Genomic DNA, 20,931 nt, shown 5'->3' on the forward strand with positions numbered 1-20,931 from the left:
TCTACCATATTTATTACCATTTTCTATTAATTTATCTTGTTCTTTGTTTCTATTTTTATCTTCCTCTCTTTTCTACCTCTTATGGCTTTAATTGAGCATTTTATATAATTCTATTTTCCCCTTCTTAGCATATACATTATACTTTTATCAAATAACATTGTACCAATTCATGGATAGTGTGAATAACTATTTTTGTTTGTTTTTGAGAAAGGGTCTCGTTCTGTCACCCAGGCTGGAGTTCAGTGGTGCAACCATGGCTCACTACAACCTCCACCAACCTCCCAGGCTCAATCAATCCTCCTGCCTCAGCCTCCTAAGTACCTGGGACTGCAGGCATGCATCACCATGCCTGGCTAATTTTTGAATTTTAATATCTTATAATAACAAAATACTTGTAATTCCTCCCTCCTGCCTCTTGTATCACAGCTGTCTTTTTTTTTTTTTGAGATGGAGTCTTGCTCTGTCGCCCAGGCTGGAGTGCAGTGGTGCAATCTCAGCTCACTGCAAGCTCCGCCTCCCGGGTTCACGCCATTCTCCTGCCTCACCCTCCCGAGTAGCTGGGACTACAGGTGCCCACCACCACACCCGGCTAATTTTTTGTATTTTTAGTAGAGATGGGGTTTCACCATGTTAGCCAGGATGGTCTCGATCTCCTGACCTCGTGATCCGCCCGCCTCGGCTTCCCAAAGTGCTGGGATTACAGGCGTGAGCCACCGTGCCCGACCCACTGCTGTCATTTTACTTATATATTGGCATATAGTTGAACACATTGTTGCTGTTATTATTTTGAACTGACTGTTAGATCAATTAAAAATAAGAAAAATAGGCTGGACAAGTTGGCTCACGCCTGTAATCCCAGCATTTGGGAGGCCGAGGCAGGCGGAACACGAGGTCAAAAGATGGAGACCATCCTGGCCAACATGGTGAAACCCTGTCTCTACTAAAAATACAAAAAAAAATTAGCTGGGCATGGTGGCGAACGCCTGTAGTCTCAGCTACTCAGGAGGCTGAGGCAGGAGAATCGCTTCAATCCAGGAGGCGGAGGTTGCAGTGAGCCGAGATCGCGCCAGGGCACCCCAGCCTGGTGACAGAGCGAGACTCCATCTCAAAAAAAAAAAGGAAGAAGAAGAAAAAAAGAATAAGAAAAATAAAATGTTTGTTTGTTTTCCTTTCACTTAATTTTTCTCTGAAGTTCTTTTCTTCACGTAGGTCCAAGTTTCTGACTTATATTATTTTCCTTCTCTCCGAAGAACTTATTTTTAACATTTCTTGCAAGACATGTCTGCTGACAACAGATTCCCCTAGTTTTTGTTTCTCTGAGAGAGCCTTTATTTCTCTTTCACTTTTAAAAGATAATTTTGCAGGGTAAAGAATTCTAGTTTGGCAGTTTTTTCTCTCAACACTCAACAATTTATTTTACTCTTGCGTGCCTGGTTTCTGAGGAAACGTTGGATATAATTCTTATTTTTGCTTCTCTGTAGGTAAGGCGCAGCTGATCCCTGAACAATATGGGTTTGAACTGCATGGGTCCACTTATACACAAATTTTTTTCAATAAATATATTGGACAATTTTTTGGAGGTTTGCAACAATTTGAAGAAACTTGCAGATGAATTATGTAGCCTAGAAATATTTTTAAAATTAAGAAAAAGTTAGGCATGGTATGAATGCATAAAATATATGTAGATACTAGTATATTTTGTCATGTATTACTATAAAATATACATAAATTATAAAAAATTAAAATTTATCAAAACTTACATAGACTGTACACGGTGTCATTTTTAGTCAAGAGAAATGTCAGCAAACGAAAAGATGCAGTATTAAATTATAACTACATACAATTAATTGTAGCACATCCTATACTACTGTAATAATTTCATTGCCATTCCCTGTTGCTGTCATGGTGAGCACAAGTGCTGCGTGTGTCCACTTAAAACATCGTGTGATGCTAATCATCTCTACGTGAGCAGTTTACCTCTCCAGTAAATTGTGTATCACAGTAAAAAGTGATCGTTTGTGGTTCTCACATGTTTTTCATTTTGTTGAGTACATACCGTAAATCTTGAATAATACCATGGGACCCATACAAAGTGCCACTAGTGATACTGGAAGTATCCCCAAGAAGCACAGAGAGGTCATGACATTACAAAACAGTTGAATCGCTTGATATAAGATTGAGGTCTGCAGCTGTGTTTGCCCACTGCTTCAGACAGATAATTCATCTTATAAACAGATAACATAAACTTATGGTATTAATAAATACAGTACAATAATGTACTGTAAATGTATATTAAATGTGTTTTCTCTATCTTACGGTGTTCTTAATAACATTTTATTTTCTCTAGCTTATTTGTAAGAATACAGTATATAATATATACCACATACAAAATTCATGTTAATCAACTGTTTATGTTATCAGTAAGGCTTCCAGTCAATAGTAGGCTATTTCAAATCCATGTTCATTAACCCAGAAATCATACCAAAAACAATGTCATCAATATCATACCCTGTCCCTATCATCTAGAGGAGAAATAAACTCCCCTTTCTCTGAAAATAAAAATCTAATCTGCTGAAAATTAAATGATAGGTTTTGTACCATAGGGGTAGTATCAAGGGGTGAAACATACATTGACATATCAGTCAATACACCTGTCCCCCTGCATTGTAATTATTTGCTGATTGCCTGTCTTTCCTGTGAGACTGTCAGCTTCTGAAGGACAGAGACAAGGCTTGTTTGAGAACTCTCTGGCACACAGTAGGCGTTTCAATATATACATGTTGAATGTATCATTGCTTCATCAGATGTGTTAAGTGTGAACCAACCTCACCAAGTTATTAAGCACCTACTTGGGATAAGGCTGCAGGTTGGATACTTTGGATATATAAAGATGAGTAAAGTTTGTTCTCTGCCTTCAAAGGCAATCATTATAGCAGGATGTCCTTGTCAAGTTACTATCCCCTTGACCACCCCCTTCCCTTCACAGGTGGGAAGTCCCTAGAGGCTATAACTTCTAGCATTTTTTGACCTGAAGGCATTGTTTAGCTTTAGAGCAGCTCAGTGCCTTATAGGTGGATTGTAAGTGCCAGAGACTTAGTCTCCAGAACAACTCACCACCGATGAAGGTGGCAGTTCCTTGCTCTTCAGTAGGACACTGAGCATGTTCCACTCGGACTCAGAGCATTCCCAATGGTGCTGAGCCCTCTTTGCTCATAGCAGTAATCTGCTCATTAAAGCACTCTTTTTTTGGCTTTTTCTCCATTCTTGGTCTCACTTCCTACTCCCTCACAGTGTTTCCTGGGATCTCCTCCTGAGTAAATTCTCATACCCAAATCCTTTACTCAGGGCCTGCTTTTAGGAGCATCATTAGAACTGAGCAGGATAAGACAGGCCAAGAGAATGCAGAGGAGGAGGGGATTAATTCTAGCTGGAGAAGACTTGGCATTATTTGAATTGGGTTTGGGTGGGTGCAGTGAATGCAAAGGAGAGATACTTCAGGCACAGAGGAGCTGAAGCACACAGAGTGCTCAAGGAAATGTAAGCAATTAGGTCTGGAAGGAATGTGGGTAGGGGGGCATCTCAGACTCTCCTGGAAGGTACTCCAGAGCCCCGTGCATCCCAGCAAGGAGCCAGGTTTCTCCTGCTCCTTTCATCCTAAACTTCAGCTCAAGTTACTCACCCTTCTTATACTGGGACTCTGAAATGTCCACATAGTCTCCTTTTGGTAGGAAAATCTAAATACAGAAAAGGACACGGCTACTGCATGTAATCTGTGAGAGCAGCCGTAAGAAATCACTGACCAACCCACTATCTTTTTTAAGCACAGTTCTTTCTTTCTGTCTCTAGATTTTAATTCACATTTTCTGAGTTCCCATGACATACTCTGCGTTAGTATTTTGCTATTTCTAAGAGCTTATAGTCTAAATACAGTCTCCACAACTCAATCTAGACAAGAAACTTCCTTGCCTTCTGTTAGAGGCTAATCTTTAATTTTTTAAAAAAGGAATAGTGTGTCAGAAGATCAAAGAAAATGACCCAAGTTTACTCTACATTGGAGTCCACTCTATTACCCACAAGCAAGTACAATGTGTACGTATAATCTCACTCATTCTCTCTCCCCTTGTCCTGAAAATCATTTCCCTCTCATGAACTGTTCTGACAAGTCATTTCATCTCCAGTACTGACTCAATTATACACTCTCGCCATGATCAACAACTGCTAAATTGGTTGTAAACCCCAGAATGGGAGCTGAAAAACCAAAAACTAGAGGTGTGGCAGGAGGACAGGAGTGGAATAATTTGGTCATTTTCCCAGCAGAGGAAAGTTGGTTTAGGAAAGACAAAATGAGTACTTCTGGAATAGGTATACAATATTGGAAAATAACAGAGAAATTAAAGAAGTTATTAAAGTTCACAAGAGGATTTGGTGAGAGAACACTACTCATTTCAGCTCAGCATGAGCCAGTTTGCATTATTATGTTTTGCTCTATACTTAGTCTTGGAGAAAGCCACAAATTACAATGGTTAAATAAAGCTTTAGAAAATGGAAAATAGCAACATTGCAAGTACAGAACGCTACTGGGGTAGAGCACCCTCCAAAGTGGGGTGACTGTAGTGAACTTCTAAAATCCCTCCCTCGTTCTCCCACCCCCAGGAATTTCAGCCATGTCCTTTATAAATCCCCATTACTGTAATATTGTTTGTGTAATAAATACAGCTTTGTTTAGTTTTTAAACTCGGAATTTCTACCAAAGGCTGGGAGAGAAAGAAAGCTGCTGGGGTACCTGCAGGTTGAGTATTTTGGGAAGAGATTAATTTGAGACATACCTGGATCCAGAAGGGAATGATGATGATAACATTTATCGAGCTCTTTGTATGTCTGAGACATACTCTATAGATGTATTATGTGTTAACTAACGTAGCCTCATAACAACCTTATGAGATAGTACTGTTCCTATCCCATTTTATATATGAGGAGACTGGAGCACACAAAGGCTAAATAATTGGCCCAAGGTCACATGGCTGGTGAGTGGCAGAACCAGGATTTAGTCTGACTCCAGAGCCTGTCTTCTTAATGACCATACTGTAATGCCTCAGAGACATAAATATTTGTGTCCTCCAAATTCATATGTTGAAACCCCATCCCTCAATGTGATAGTATTTGAAGACGTAGCCTTTGGTAGATAGGTTTAGATGAGACCACAAAGGCAGATTCTCCATGATAGGATTAGTGCCCTAATAAAAAGGGGAAGAAACCAGAGCACACTCCCTACCCCCACCATATGAGGACAACCATCTGCAAACAGGGAAGAGGGCCCTCACCAGAAACTGAATCTGTCTGCACCTCGATCTTAGGCTTCCAGCCACCAGAACTGTGAGAAATAAATATCTGTTGTATGAACTACCCACTCTATGGTATTCTGTTACAGTAGCCTGAGCAGATTGAGACAGACCACCAAGCTGTTATTATACAATTAAGCTTTTACTCAGGAATTCTAGGAAGAGGTATTTTAGCTCAGATCCAGGAATTTATTTCGGGTGCTTCTCTGCTACTTTGCTTCCTGCAGGATGGGGCTGAGTCACAGAGCCCACTGGGCCCAATGGTGATGGAGAATAGATTCAAGCCCAGGAGCCACACTTCCATGGGAAACTGAGTAAACTGAAGCTTGGTAAATTTGAGATCATCGGTGGGCCAGCCTATTTGGGTAGAGTGTGCTCCAAAGTGAAACAGCAGTTATGAGCTAGACTTGCAGCAATTTGAATCTGGATGGGAGTGTTGAATGAGGAGGAGGGATGAGCCAGTGGTACTAAGAAGACCCCTCTCACCTCATTCCCAGAGAGGTGGTACACATCAAGATCTATGCTACATATAAGGAGATGTATATTGAAGTGGCTCAGCATGTCCCTCTCAGATTTTCAGAGTCCCAGTCCCAACTGGGTTTAACTCCAACTCAGTTTTTTTTAGGTTGAGTGCATATTTAGTGGCATAAATGCAGCACAACTTACTCAACTCTTTTTCATTGAAAGACATTCACTTTGTTACCAAATTTTTGCCCAAAGAACAATGCTATCATAATATCTCAATGCACATATGTTCTTAAGTATGGATAATTTTACTTCTAGGGAATAGATTCCAAGAAGTGGGGTTTTTAGGAGAAAGAATATTTTTAATTTGTAAGGTATTTTCAGGTTTGCTTTCTAAATAGGTTCTAGCAAATCACTCTCCATGGCTACTGTAGGGGCATAGTTGCCTTTCTTCTTGCAGCATCCTTTCCAAGTTTAGGGCATTCTTCTCAAGGAGATGCCAGAGACTCACTTTACCAACATTCCTTGCAGCTTGAGTGTGGACATGTGACCTAGGTCCTGCTATTCAGACACCACAAAACTTCACTGTAATGAGGCAAAGACACAGGCCTGCACAGAATCCAACCTGGTGAGCGGACTGGAAATACTTCCAGCTTTCAGACACAGCAGTGGCAGTCATCCCTTGTTCTGGAAACTCTGCTGCTCTAAGACAGGGATATCTTGTCAACACTGTCAACACCTCAGCATTAAGAATTAATTGAACTTCTTTTATATGCATTTGCTTCTATCTATCCCATTGCCTCTACCTGAGTTGTGGGCCACCATGACCTCTTGCTGAGACAGCAGTAACAAACTTCCAACTGGTCTCACAGTCTCTAGAATCCATTCTCCACCTTGCAGCCTAAATGGTTTTCTAAAATTCAAATCTCGTCATGCCAGCCCCCTGCTTTTAAAACCTTTCATTTTTTTCCCTTTGCCTCCATCCTCCTTAGGCTGACCCTCAAAATCCCCCAAGAGGTGACCTTTGCTGTCTTCCCCGGGCACATCTCTTTCCTCCCTTCACATTCTACTGTCTGGTCATACGGCATATTTTTTCAGTTCCTGGATTGTTCCATGCTCTTTCTCACCCGTGCTTTTGCAAACACTGTCCTAGCCTCTACTTTTTCTCCTTCTCCTTTGCTTGCCTAAATTCTTTTTTCTGATTGTCAGCTAAGAGGTTACTTCTCTGACTATACAATACTAAATTAGGTTTCTCTTTGCTAGGTTACCAGAGTGCTCCACAGTACCCCATAGTTCTATTTATTTTTGTTTTCCACTAAGCTGCTTGAAGGCAGGGATGATGCCTGTTTTCTTCCTTGTTGCACATTCCATATCTAGAGTACTACCTCATGCATAGAAGGTAATACATAAATATTTGATAAATTAATAAATAGATAAAACAGATACTATTGTCACCAATTTACTCACAGGGAAATTGAGGTTTTGTTAGTCCTGGATCTGAAACTAGAACACAGAACTTCTGATTCCTGATATAGTTTCAACTATTCCTCATTGCCACCTTCAAATATAGTTCAACACTCTCATAGGCTTAATAAACACTATTATGATGGGCAACTACTCTGCAAGGCAGGTTTCTCAAGCTTTGCTGTTTGCTGTGTCGGGCTGCCAGTGTGTTGGAAGGTATTTGACATCATTCCTGACCTCTATCCAGTAGATGCTAATAGTAACTTCCTCACTCCAGTTGTCTTCAGACATTGCAAAATGTCCCCTGAGGGGCAAAATAGCCTCCCAATAAGAATGAGTACTCTAAGGATACCAGGCACCATTTAATACATCTCTGTAACTTTGGGTTGAGAATATAAGTTTCAGCACAGACATATTCCAGGTGGAAAGATGAAAGACAAGGACATATCTAAATATTGACTTTGAGTCTTATAAATACAGGTCTTAACCTCACTGATCCTCAGTTTTCTGATTTGCAAAACAGAGATAATAACACCCAAAATTGTGCGAAGGATTAGAGAGAATGTATATAAAGTACTCAGTAAGTTTGTTGATGAAAAAAAAGTCAAACTCTTTAAAATATTTAAAGAGATTTATTCTGAGCCAAATATGAGTGACCATGGCCCAGGGCACATATTTTGGGATGGTGCCCTGGGCCATGGTCATTCATATTTGGCTCAGAATAAATCTCTTTAAATATTTTACAGAGTTAGGCTTTTTTGATCAACATTAATAGGCAGACATAACCAAAAATAAAAATCTAAGGCTCCCAACAGACTGAATGGACCTCCTTCTTGGCCAAGGGAGTCCCAAAGAAACCTGAAAAGCTAGTTCAGGCCATGAGGGGAAGGGTGGTATGTTATAACCCCCTCCCTTTAGAGTTTAGGCAAAACTGACTGGCATTAACATTAAAATGGAGATCATAAGACTGACAACACAGACTCTCTGTGGCAATACAAAACCAAATTCCCACCTGACTCAGGTATAGCATCACATGGCACATAGCAGACCCTGAAGGAAATCAAAAGTATTTTACCCCAAAATATATTTCATTCACATATTTTGAAACGGTCCTCAAAGCTGTCTCTTGAGAGAGAAATTTGCATTCTGTAGAGAATCTCCTTCCCTTTCTAGGTCTTTTCCTGATCCAGGAGAGATTTGCCTGAGAGTCTGATACTTTTAAGGTTTGAAAAGAGACGTTTACCATCTACTCTCTCTGAAGCCTGCTGTTCAAAGGCTTCATCTACATAGCAAGAACATTGGCTTCCACAACCCCCTTTCCCTCTTATCTTAACTTAAGCATTTCTTTCTGCTGACTTCAACCATTTAGGCAAAGCTGAACTCTTTCAACTAATTGCCAATCAGAAAATCTTTGAATCCACCAATGACCTGTAAGTACCACCTTCCCTCTCCACCTTTGAGATGTCCCACTTTTCCAGGCTGAACCAGTGTATACCTTATAGGTATTGATTTATTGATTTATGTCTTCACCTGTAACTTCAGTCTCCCTAAAATGTATAAAACCAAGCTGTAACCCAATCACCTTGGAAACATGGTCTCAAGACCTCCTGGGACTATGCCCACCCTGGGTCATGGTCACTCAGATTCGGTTCAGAATAAGCCTCTTTAAATATTTTAGAGTTTGGCTTTTTGTTTGTTTGTTTGTTTTTGTTTTGGTCAACAAGTTACATTATCTAAACAACTGCTTTCTTCTGGCCAATAACTAGTGGGTTAACTCACCAAAGCATGCATAAAGAGGAAACACAACCGAAGAGAGGGACTGGATATTGGATATTCCGGGTGAAATGGTATGGGTTGTATGACAGAAGGCTTTGGCATTCTAGGAGACATAGAAAAAAAAAAGCCCCATATTCAGTAATAAAAACAAGTATTACTATTTGAACTGACAAGCTTTTGGGCATGCAATCTCTGATTTATTCTCTCCTAATTTCATGGTTTTATGAAGAAAAGGGCAAAGTCATGCTTAATGATCAGTTGCTATTTTTTAAGTAGGATTACACACTCAAAGTTGGGGATGGGGGATATTTCAAGATCTATCAAAAATGGGAGCAGGTGAATTGGCAATTGCTCACGCTCCCTCTCCATTATGAATTTTAATGCAATTTTCATTTAGTGATTGACATACTGTATTTGTGCTCAAGATTACTTCAATTTTCTTCCTTCCTTTCTTTCCTTCCTTCCTTCCATCTTTCTTTCCTTTCCTTTCTTTCTTTCTTTCTTTCCTTCCTTCCTTCCTTCCTTCCTTCCTTTCTTCTTTCTATTGATGGAGTCTCTCTCTGTTATCCAGGCTGGAGTGCAGTGGCGTGATCTCCACTCACTGCAACCTCCACCTCCCAGGTTCAAGCAATTCTCATGCCTCAGCCACTCGAGCAGCTGTTATTACAGGCACATGCTACCATACCTGGCTAATTTTTGGATTTTTAGTAGAGACGGGGTTTCACCATGTTGCCCAGGTTGGTCTCGAACTCCTAGCCTCAAGTTATCCGCCCACCTCGGCCTCCCAAAGTGCTGGGACTACAGGTGTGAACCACCGCACCCAGCCCAATTATGTCAATTTTCAATAGCAAGTCTAAAAAAATATTTTTCTTCTAAGCATCTACCATCTTTACTGACTTGCTACATTGACATAACAATGATGTTCCAGAAAAATGCTTCCTAGGGAATTCCACATGGTATAGCTTGTGGGTTCAAAGGATTAAACTAAAAGGACAATGGCATCTCCTAGCTAGGAGTACAATTTACCAGTACTGAATCCTCTGGCTCCATAGAGCTTCTGCTTCTTCTTCTTTTCCTTCTTTTCCTCCCTCCCTTTCTCCTTTTCTCCTCTCTCCTTTCCCTACGTGGGACTTTAGAACTGCTTTCTCTCCTTCAACCCTAGAGAGATACTCCAACATGCAAGCTTTGCCACAGACCTAGGTCCTCTTACTTAGGTTTAAAGAGATCTACCTCCTGAACCCTCAATCTGAAAATGTAGGGCAAAAAATATTAACCAAAAGACTTAAAATGTCCACTATTAATAGTAGCCCAAACCTGAAAACATCCCAGTGTTCATCACGGTAGAACGACTAAATTTTAGTAAAGTCACACAGCAGAATATTATATAGCAATAACAAGGACCAAACTGTGATGTCATGCAAACCCTGGATAAATCCACTGTTAACTAAAGAAGGAAGATGCAAGAGTGCATCTGGTACTCAACAATGAAGTTAAAAAGTAGCAAAACTAATCTCTGCCATTAGAAGTCAGCCTAGAGAAAGTCAGCATGGTGACAGCCTTTGTGTCAAGGGGTGGTGTGAGGAGGGTTTCTGGGTACTGATCATGTTGCTTCTTGCTCTGGGTGCTGGTTACAATGTGAATTTTCACTTTGAGAAAATTCACCAAGCTATTCACTTTTGATTTGTGCATTTTTTCATATGTAGGGTATACTTCAATCAAAAGTTCATTTAAAAAACAAAACAAGGCTGGGCACAGTGGCTCATGCCTGTAATACCAACACTTTGGGAGGCCAATGTGGGTGAATCACCTGAGGTCAGGGGTTCGAGACCAGCCTGGCCAACATGGCAAAACCCCGTCTCTACTAAAAAACTACAAAAAATTAGCCCGGCATGGTGGTGGGCGCCTGTAATCCCAGCGACTTGGGAGGCTGAGGCAGGAGAATTGCTTGAACCCGGGAGGCGGAGGTTGCAGTGAGCCTAGATTGTGACACTGCACTCCAGTCTGGGCAACAGAGAGAGATTCCATCTCAAAACACACACACACACACACACACACACACACACACACACAAAACAAAACAACAACAACAACAAAACAACAAAACCAAAATTTCCCTAAACTCTTTCATTTCTTCGAAAATTCTCCTTTTTTCACATTAGGCTTCTCTCTCATAGGAAGATACGGTCTCATAACAAAATTGCTATACGCTTTAATAACACTTTTCAGGAACTAGAAGAAGAGCTAAAAGATTTGAGTTTTAGGTTTCATTTAATTTTCTATTAATTTCTGTGAACTATGTATTAAACGCAGACTGCTACTGCTTAACTGAGTGTTTATGTTCCTCCAAAATTCCTGTTTGGAAATCCTAACTCCCAAGGTGATGGTATTAGGAGGTAGGCTCTTTGGGAGGTGATTAGGTCACAAAGGTGGGGCACTCATGGATGGGATTAGTGCCCTTATGAAAGAGTCTGGAGTGATCCTCGCCTCTTCAGCCATGAGAGGTTACAGGGAGAAGATAGCTGCCTGTGAGGAAGCTGCTCTCATCAGACACCGAAACTGCCTGTGCCTTGACTTTACACTCCCCAGCGTCCAGAGCTATGAGAAATAAATTTCTGTTCTTTATAAGACACTTGGTTTATGGTATATTGTTTTAAAAGCCTAAATGAGCTAATATATTGCAGGAGACCACAGGGAGGGAGTCTGGTGCATCTACTCCATTTCCTTCCTTCTCCATATGCAGGGGAACTGAGGCCTAGAGAAATTAAGTGGCTTGCTCAGGGCCACATGTTCTTCTTTTTTTTTTTTTTAATTATACTTTAAGTTCTAGGGTACATGTGCACAACGTGCAGGTTTGTTAGCTAGGTATACATATGCCATGTTGGTTTGCTGTACCCGTTAACTCATCATTTACATTAGGTATTTCTCCTAATGCTATCCCTCCCCCTCCCCCCACCCCATGACAGGCCCCAGTGTGTGATGTTCCCCACCCTGTGTCCAAGTGTTCTCATTGTTCAATTCCACCTATGAGTGAGAACATGCAGTGTTTGGTTTTCTGTCCTTGTGATAGTTTGCTCAGAATGATGGTTTCCAGCTTCATCCATGTCCCTGCAAAGGACATGAACTTATCCTTTTTTATGGCTTGCATAGTATTCCATGGTGTATATGTGCCACATTTTCTTAATCCAGTCTATCACTGTTGGACATTTGGGTTGGTTTCAAGTCTTTGCTATTGTGAATAGTGCCGCAATAAATATACATGTACCTGTGTCTTTATAGTAACATGATTTATAATCCTTTGGGTATATACCCAGTAATGGGATGACTGGGTCAAATGGTATTTCTAGTTCTAGATCCTTGAGGAATTGCCACCTGTTTTCCACAATGGTTGAACTAGTTTACACTCCCACCAACAGTGTAAAAGCATTCCTATTTCTCCACATCCTCTCCAGCACGTGTTGTTTCCTGACTTTTTAATGATCGCCATTCTAACCACAGTGGTATCTCACTGTGGTTTTGATTTGCATTTCTCTGATGACCAGTGATGATGAGCATTTTTTCATGTGTCTGTTGGCTGCATAAATGTCTTCTTTTGAGAAGTGTCTTATTCATATCCTTTGCCCACTTTTTGATGGGGTTGTTTGTTTTTTTCTTAAAAATTTGTTTAAGTTCTTTGTAGATTCTGGATAATAGCCCATTGTCAGATGGGTAGATTGCAAAAATTTTTTCCCATTTTGTAGGTTGCCTGTTCACTCTGATGGTCATTTCTTTTGCTGGGGGCACATGTTCTTTAGTAATAAAATTGCTGTTAAAGAAATACATCTCAAAATGAAAGTGGTAACGGCAGTTTGTGTCCCAAAAGGTCACATGATTTCTCCTATTTAAAAATAAAGATAATGCTGGGAGGGAGAAGGGACTGGGTCAATCATTACATAAATACAGAATTTTAACTTATTTATTCAATTTATATAAAAGACAATGCTCTCATTTGGTTATTGTGACCTCTAAACAAATTTCCCTTCTAATCGGCACTTACAAGACGGTTTCTCCTTGGGACTTGGCCCCTAAATCTCGATGGTTTGAAACAGCAAAGGTGTATAATTGTGCCATTGTCCATCAAGGGCCAGCAGGAGCTTTGCTCCACTGCTTTATGTCTTCTCTCTGGGACTCAGGCTGAAGAAGCTGCTCTCTAGACCTGGCAGGTTGTCACGGCAGTGGGAAAAGAGAATATGGCCATGTACACACTGGCTTTTAAACCTGCCTGGAAGTGACACACATCACTTCCATGTACATCTCTCTGTCAGAGCGAGTCCTATGACCACTCCTAACCTCCTGTAGGCAGAGAGGTGCAATCCTACCATGTGTATGGAGTATTTTGGAACAGCCCTAATGACAATCTCAAGAAGGAACTGAAACTGTCCCCCATGGAGTCCCATATTTCCTCATGAGTTCTATCATTATTCACTGTGACCTACACTTTTTAAAAGACATGATGGAGCAAAGATTATCTCTGCAGAAAGTAAAGCAGAGACATAAAAGCCAGGATTGGCAGGTGTAAATAAAGCTCTTTCAACTATAATTGAAAGGATTTTTATGAAAGGCACAAAGTGGTTTCATCTGCCTTTCTGCAAATAGCATAGTGGGTTGAATGATCAATATTCCTTTAAAGTGCCCAGGAACTGTTTCAGTTTTGACCAAAGGCAACTAAATAAATGAATTGTCCTTCTGGGCTTTTATATTGAACCCTTTAAATGAAGGCAGTTTACATGGCTGCAAACAATACATGTCCCGTGTGGTCACTGTAAGCATTAAATATCAATCAGAAGAGAGTGCTTTTAAATAGGGAGGGAAAAAATCCATTTGTTGGGGCTATAATCTCTAATGTTAAATTTAAAAAAAAAAGAGTTTGACAGGTAATAATTTGTTTTGCATGACTTTCTCCCTTTATTTTCTCTGCACGCAGGTCTAACCATAAAATCATCAATACTGAGAAATTAAAAGGGGAACATGTCAGGCCTCACTCTTTCTGTACTGGCTTTCAAGAGTATTGTCCTTGGTAAGTAGCAAAGAAAAAAAAATCAAATTAAGACATACATTTAAATGGTCACTGGTCAAAAAGCAAGCCTGGAATAAAAGTAGCAGTCTATTGAAACATATACACAACTTGACTAGTTAGCAAGCACCAATGCTTGTTCTCACACTTGAAATGATGCCAGGCTCAGATGCTTGCTTTATCATTTGAAATAAGGTTATACAATACATCCTTCTCCCTCGGTGGTATAAATATTGTTGATACTGTATAGTCATATTATTTGTTAGCTCAAAATCCAAGTGTTTGGGCATCATGGCATAGGATCTTACATAAAGTTATTACAGTTGCATTAAGGAATACGAATTACTTAAATTATGAATTATCTTTCTGTTTACACTTTAATTCTTTAAGCAAAATTTCTAGGTGAAGCTTTTTTTTCAGTATGGAATATAAAAGTAAAATTCAGACATGATTCTGGAATATTAAAGTTTCTATGTTAATGGCTTGTAATAATGATATAAATTTTGAGGATCATACCAAGGATGTGGGCTCCTGCAATAGGGTCCAGATAGGACAAGCAGTCAGGAGCAGATGGTGGTTTAGTGAGGGTAGGCAAAGGTTGTACCAGGGGATGGTGTGAGGAGTGGTGGTGGTCAGTAGGGCAAGGGGAGGAGAAAAAATGTGAGTCAAGGTCTTGGGGGCTGGAGCAGAGGTAGTCCAGATACATGAATTCACTCCAGGAGAAAAATTACTCTGACACCCTCTAAAGGACCTTTATCCTTCCAAAATAAGATTTACTTGCTTGTTATGATCCCCAGTAGGACTTCTCTGTTAGAGAACCACATCGATTTATGGCACATTTAGTCCTCCTTGAACTGGATGTCAACCTCATTCCCTTAAGAGCTGTCTAGTTAGAGACAAAGTCTCGTCTTCTGGCCTGACTTGGGCTTCCAATGGAGATCTCTGTGCTTACATTCATTACCTCAGTGTCTGGGCTTGGCACATGTTGGTGCTTGATAAGCATTCATTGAATTAAAAATGTGAGCAGGATGGGAAAATATGGCAAATGATGGTCACATATTCTCTTCTATTCATCTACAACAAATTGTTCATTCTTTGTCCAGCATCAGAGCCATTTTAGGAACCTGCTTAGCAAATCAGGCACCTTTCAGAATTGCAGAATTTTCATTCTATCCTTGCCGGGATTACTTCCATGTTGTGAGCCTTCCTTGGCATTTCACCCTTCGCTCTTACATAGAAACTCAAAGTACCTTTGTTAACATTCATTTATGCTACAAGGTAGTTGGATTAAAAATGTCAACACTCCCATGACACAGAAAGAAGACCAAAGCTACCAGTAAAATTTCACGTGGAGGAAATATGGAAGTAGATTAGCAACCCCGTTAGTACTGTGGTATTGTTGCATTGATCGTACTATTGAATAGTGAAGAGCGAGGTACCTTATTTTATAAATGCCATAAGCAACATAAAATCACCCATGTACAAATATAAGACCTTTCACATGAATTTGATGGTGATTATATGTTGAAACCATAATAACTCTAGATCTCAGTGACTGTACTTATCTTCAAACACTTAGCTAAATCTGGAACAGATGAATATCTGAAGTTTGAAGCTGTACGCCCCAGGTTAATATTTTTATATCAACAAGAATATAAGAAAATGTACATTAACTTTTAAAAATAGCTTTTAAATATTCTAAGCTTTAGTGCACTTTTTTTTCCAAAGCCCGCATAAGAGATATCATAATCTAACATTAACATCTTGCATTTTTAACTGTCCTTGTAAATTTATTATAAGAACACTACTTGGAAAACAGTATTTTCAAAAGGTATTGTATTTACTAAAATAATGCCTTTGCCCCTTTGGTCTCTGAACAGCAGTGCACATCTTTGTATTCTTCTTAACTGGACTGATAGTAGTAGATACATAAGACAAGTTATACTTTTTGAGATTGTAACCAAACGCAAGCTCGGCTGATCACTGCTTGTAAAGCCAAATGAACGAGGATGAGATGCAGTAAAAGGAAAGTGACTTTATTCCAAAAGCCAGAGGTTGGGGAAATGGCCAGGCTCATTCCTTACAAGAAACATTTCAAACTTTAGGCTGGGGAGAGGGGCTTAAAAGAGGAACTTGGAGAGGGAGGCATGCGGGCATGGTGCTGGGTGTAAGGTCTGTATGCCTTGTTCTGGTGGCCGTCTTGAGTCATGGTCCACCTGGAGCGTGTGCTGGTGTCATCTCAGCAGTGGCTGGGCTGTAGACTAATTACCTTGAGATCATCTCTGGAATTTCACAGCTAGCTCTCCATGCCTGGTTTGTCACAGGATTACCCCTGAAACTTTGTAACAAGCATGTAGTTAGATAAATGTGCATGGTGTAAGAGTGTATGGTGGGAGAGGGAGAGATGTGAAGTGTTGAAGTACACTTTAAGGCTATATTTTAAGACTAAGAAGGAAAAAAAGAGGTTTCTGCAATTTACTTCAAGGATACATCTTGAGACTAGGGAGAAAAGAGAAAAAGGGGAAAAAAAGTTTGAAAAATGTGTTTCAAAGCTAAACTACTCAGTTACAAGATGGAGACAGCCCAGCAATGGGACCAAACTAAATTCCTGTTCATTTGCATTTCAGAATGATTTCTCAGAGGTCTCAACAATGGTTCTCACGTTGGCTATACATTAGAATAGCCTGTGAAGCTTTTAAAAAATGCTAACACACAGACCCCATGGGAAACCATCTATGGTCTTTGGAGGGTGGAACCCAGACATTTGCTTTGTTAAAACTCCCATGTGGTTCTAATCCAGTCTAGGATGAGAACCCACCAGACTACAACCCACAGCAACTGAGTAGCAGGTGATGTCTCTTAAACAACTAACCTTCTTTATTTAGGAGTTCCAAATATCTGTTAGCCAGGAACTAACAGTGTAGTGATGTTTCTCAAACTTCTCATTTTCCTATGACCTTCATAATTTTTGCCACATTTATGTATTGTGTTCTATTCTTTAACATTTTTTTCTAAATTAACTCATATTGTAAAACTGAAATACAAGTAATAAAAAATAAAATTTCTTTTTACAACTGTGAATAGGAAATTAATATCATTTGCCATCAAGAGAAAGCAACTGAAAAAACAACAAAAAACCCAAACGCCCCTCCCATTATTAAAATCCACTTGAATTGCCCACTGTTTCTTGCCCAAAGGCATCCAACAAGAGGCCTACTCTCTTTTTGTTGACAAGACAATGGAGAGATTCTTGTTTTTAACCACCCAACACTCATTCCACTTGCCAAGGGCCCAAGCCTAAGGCTTCAGGCTACTGTTGGTCATTGAAACTGTCCAGGAAAGGCCATGTGAATTGATTCGTGCTGATGAAACACGAAGAGGAAGTTTTCTGGAATTTTTGGGAAAAGGTTTTTTTGTCTTTTGAGAATAGAATGCATCTTTTCCTCTGGATGTTAACTGGGGCCAATGTTGAGTATGAGTGCAAGGCCTGGAGCTGCCACAGCCAATTGGAAAAGTTACTTCTAGCCCAAGAGTGAGGCCAATATTTTGAAGGCTCCAGAGCCAGTTGACATGACCAGCCTGAGCACCCCCTCCACCCTCTAGGCTATTTCATTTATTTAGGGCATTTTTAGTTGGGTTTTCTGTTGTTAGCAACCAATCACATCCTAATACAGGGAGAGCAGCAAGCATTCAAAGACATAATAGCACCTAACAGAGACTTTCTCTTTGACATACTTAGGAGGATGGAAAGAGAACTGGAAAGGAAGTAATATCCTTATTGATTCAAGGTCATTTAATGCCGTGTCTTTCTATCAAATGAAATCATTTTGTGGGCATACCTCTCCTACTTAGGAAATATTTGTCTTAGGTTGGGAGAGATGATGGCTTCACAGAAACAATGCTGCAGTAGGCTATGAGGGACTTATGTTTGCTTCTTGGTAACTTTCCTTAACAAGAAACTCCAAAGGCATCTTTGAAAGTGAGGGCTGGGGATGGGGGGAATAAATTATTCAAACAGTGTCTGTGCCTCTGGAATTAAGCACGAAGCTGTCTGAGCATATTTCATATCCTTTGGAACTCAAACTATGGCCAATGAACTAGTGTCCATGGTGTCACCTTGGAGCTTATTGAAATGTAGAGTCTCAGGCCCCTGACCTAGACCTACAGAATCAGAATCTGCTTATTAACAAGATGCCCCTTTAATTTGTATATACATTAAATTTTGAGAGGCACTGTTCTAGGATGCATGTCACCAGCTGAGTGCTGCTTAGACCATAAACAACTGTTGTGTGCAGAGCTTGGCCTCAGAGAGACCTGCTTCAACCCATGAATACCAGCTGTGTGCTCCCAGCCCGAGACTGTCTGCTTTGTTTCCCTTCAGTTTCCTCTACAAATGATAGGTCATCTGCACAAAAGAACCAGTTTCCAAGAATTCCTTGGGGTTTACTTAATACTAGTATATCTCAGTCCATCGCGAACATCCTCATCTTGTAGTTGTAGAAGTCATAGACACTGGGCCAGATGAAAACCTTTGGGCTTCTTTTCTTTGTTATTAAATTTTCTATATCCTATATTCTATATATATAAATTCATTCATTAACTCAAACATGGATTAAACTCCTTTGTGTCCCATGTAAACCACATCTTTTCAGATATTTTATCAAAGTTATTATGATGATTAGCAATTCCCTGAGATCTTTTATATTCAGTACTTTCTGGGCTGCCCTGAAGAAATGTTCAATCAGGAGCTCTCCTGACTCTATGAAGCTTTAGAAATTCATTTTTTCTTACTATTACAGTTAATAGTCATGTAAGTTACATACCACTAGCCAGCTAATGGTTAGGTGAATGCAAGCAAAATAAATAAATAAAGACAAAATCAGAGCTCCTTCCCGCTAGCTGGGTTCTCTGTGCTTCACTTTGTACTTGCTCTTCAGGAATGATCTATATAGGACCTCAAGGACTTTGAATCTAATGTTCTACATCTGTAGAATGGAGATGGTGGTTCCAAAGGCTCTGAATATGAGGGAAAGTCCCCAGCACTTGCCCAGCATGCAGAGATGCTCAGTGAGGTGAGTGCCTGGCAGTGATGGAAGCAGGGATTTACGGCATATAAACGGGAGATGAGGTCAAATCCACTTTCTCACCAAAGGGAAACATATCCTTGACTAATGACAGCAAAGGGAGAATTGGAGGGAAGTAACCGAGGTTTAAATGTGGATAGTTTCTGGGAAGGGGCATAGGGCCCACTGCTCTGGGGAAAAGGGGCTTTGTGTCACTTGAGCCCTTGGGTTGGAGTTAGGAGTGCAAGCAGTTTACGGGGTGAGATAAGTGTCAGGGGAGGGCACCTGTGATAGACAAGAGGGGAAGGTTGAGCAGAGAGAGCCTACAACTGCAATCCTAATCTGACTGTCTGCGCACTCCTGGGAACTCTGGAGCCAAGAAAGCCTCTTAGAGGAGTTCTGTGTTGGGCAGAAATAGCAACACCTGAGGATCCCCGCTGTGCTCAATTGTTGGCTGGGCCCTGCCTGGGAAGAGTGTGGCCTCAGCTCAAAAGCTGAGGGAGAACCGGAAGAGACACACAGCTGGGGCCTGTCAGCTAATGACATTCTTGCATCTGAATAGCAAGTCACTTTCTTAAAGGGAGAGGCAAGCTATACACCTCCATGACTGGCACAACCTGAGGGAATGAAAATCCTTCAGATAAATTTACAAGGATCCTACAGCAGAAGATACCATTCCCTGGCTTCCCAGGAGAAGCCTGGAGGGGAGCAAGCATTGTGGAAAATCCGTGCGCCTGAATGTCAGAGTAGCGATAGCTGTGGAGATACTGAAGCAGATGAACCTGTGGCTAGCTTCACAGCATCCTACACTCCCTGGTTGGGTCAAGGGAAACAGCTGAGAGCTGTGCTCCCAGGAGGGGGACAGCAGTGCAGCTAAGGTCAGCAGGCTAGAGAAGCCTTTGGGCTGGGCCAGGAGAAGGCAGACTGTGTAGACTGGATTGCCCATGACTGGCAGAAATGGATGAAACAGGAATGGACTGATGCCCAAGAACTGGTGGAACTGGGTACACCTCAGGGGGAGTTAGCAAGGCCAGCAGGTAACTTTGGACCAGATTTGTACCCATCTGAGGGCTTCACCTGGGAAAGCTACAGGGAGGAGCAAGAATCCTAAATTGATGGAGCAATTACCAAGAACAAACAGAATTTTAAACCAGAGGAACTAATTTATCTTGAACTGATGAGATTAAGTTTTCTGCTAATGAGGAGAAACAGGGAAGTAGGAGCTAGTTAAATTCAGTTACCGAAAGGAAAGAAATTTACAAACTGCATTTCCCAGTTACGTAGCCTATTAAATTTCATCTCTGTTAAACAGAAAATGATATCTTTTGATATAATCATTTCATTTTTTGGAATCTAGTTTTATAAGTGGAAAAAAACTTTGCAAAAAGATTTATTTCCATAATATTTATAATTGTGAAATGAAATAAATGCCCAGCAAGAGGGTGTTAGATAAGTTATAGTACATCCACTTAATGACATATTAGACTACTAACAATGATATTGTCATTAAAATGCAATAGTATATAAGCATTTTTTAAATTAAAGTAGGGGAACAAGCAGAAAGAAATATTGTACACTGTTTCTCAAACCTTTTGACCACACCACACCCAGGGTAAATGGTTGTTTTTGCATCTTGACCCAGGATACCCATACATATTTTATTACCGAAACAAAGGTTGCATGAGACAATGCTTGCCTACCCTGGGGACAGTACATTTTAGCATTTTAGATGCTCTTCCAATTTGTCTTTTTCCATGCTAGTTAGACCCACCAC

The 20,931-nt window shown here is 40.4% G+C and overlaps 1 long non-coding RNA gene across 1 annotated transcript in view; it reads left to right on the top strand.

Moving 5' to 3' along the window:
* Positions 1-20,931, top strand: part of LOC130541366 (uncharacterized) — a 55,577-nt gene that overhangs the window by 14,446 nt on the left and 20,200 nt on the right. The window contains exon 2 of the long non-coding RNA XR_008955411.1: positions 14,005-14,097. This is a non-coding gene — a long non-coding RNA (uncharacterized LOC130541366). The remainder of the gene's footprint in view (positions 1-14,004; positions 14,098-20,931) is intronic.

The sequence above is a fragment of the Pan paniscus genome, chromosome 2 (genome assembly GCF_029289425.2).
Source record: "Pan paniscus chromosome 2, NHGRI_mPanPan1-v2.0_pri, whole genome shotgun sequence".
NCBI classification, from domain to species: Eukaryota; Metazoa; Chordata; class Mammalia; order Primates; family Hominidae; genus Pan; species Pan paniscus.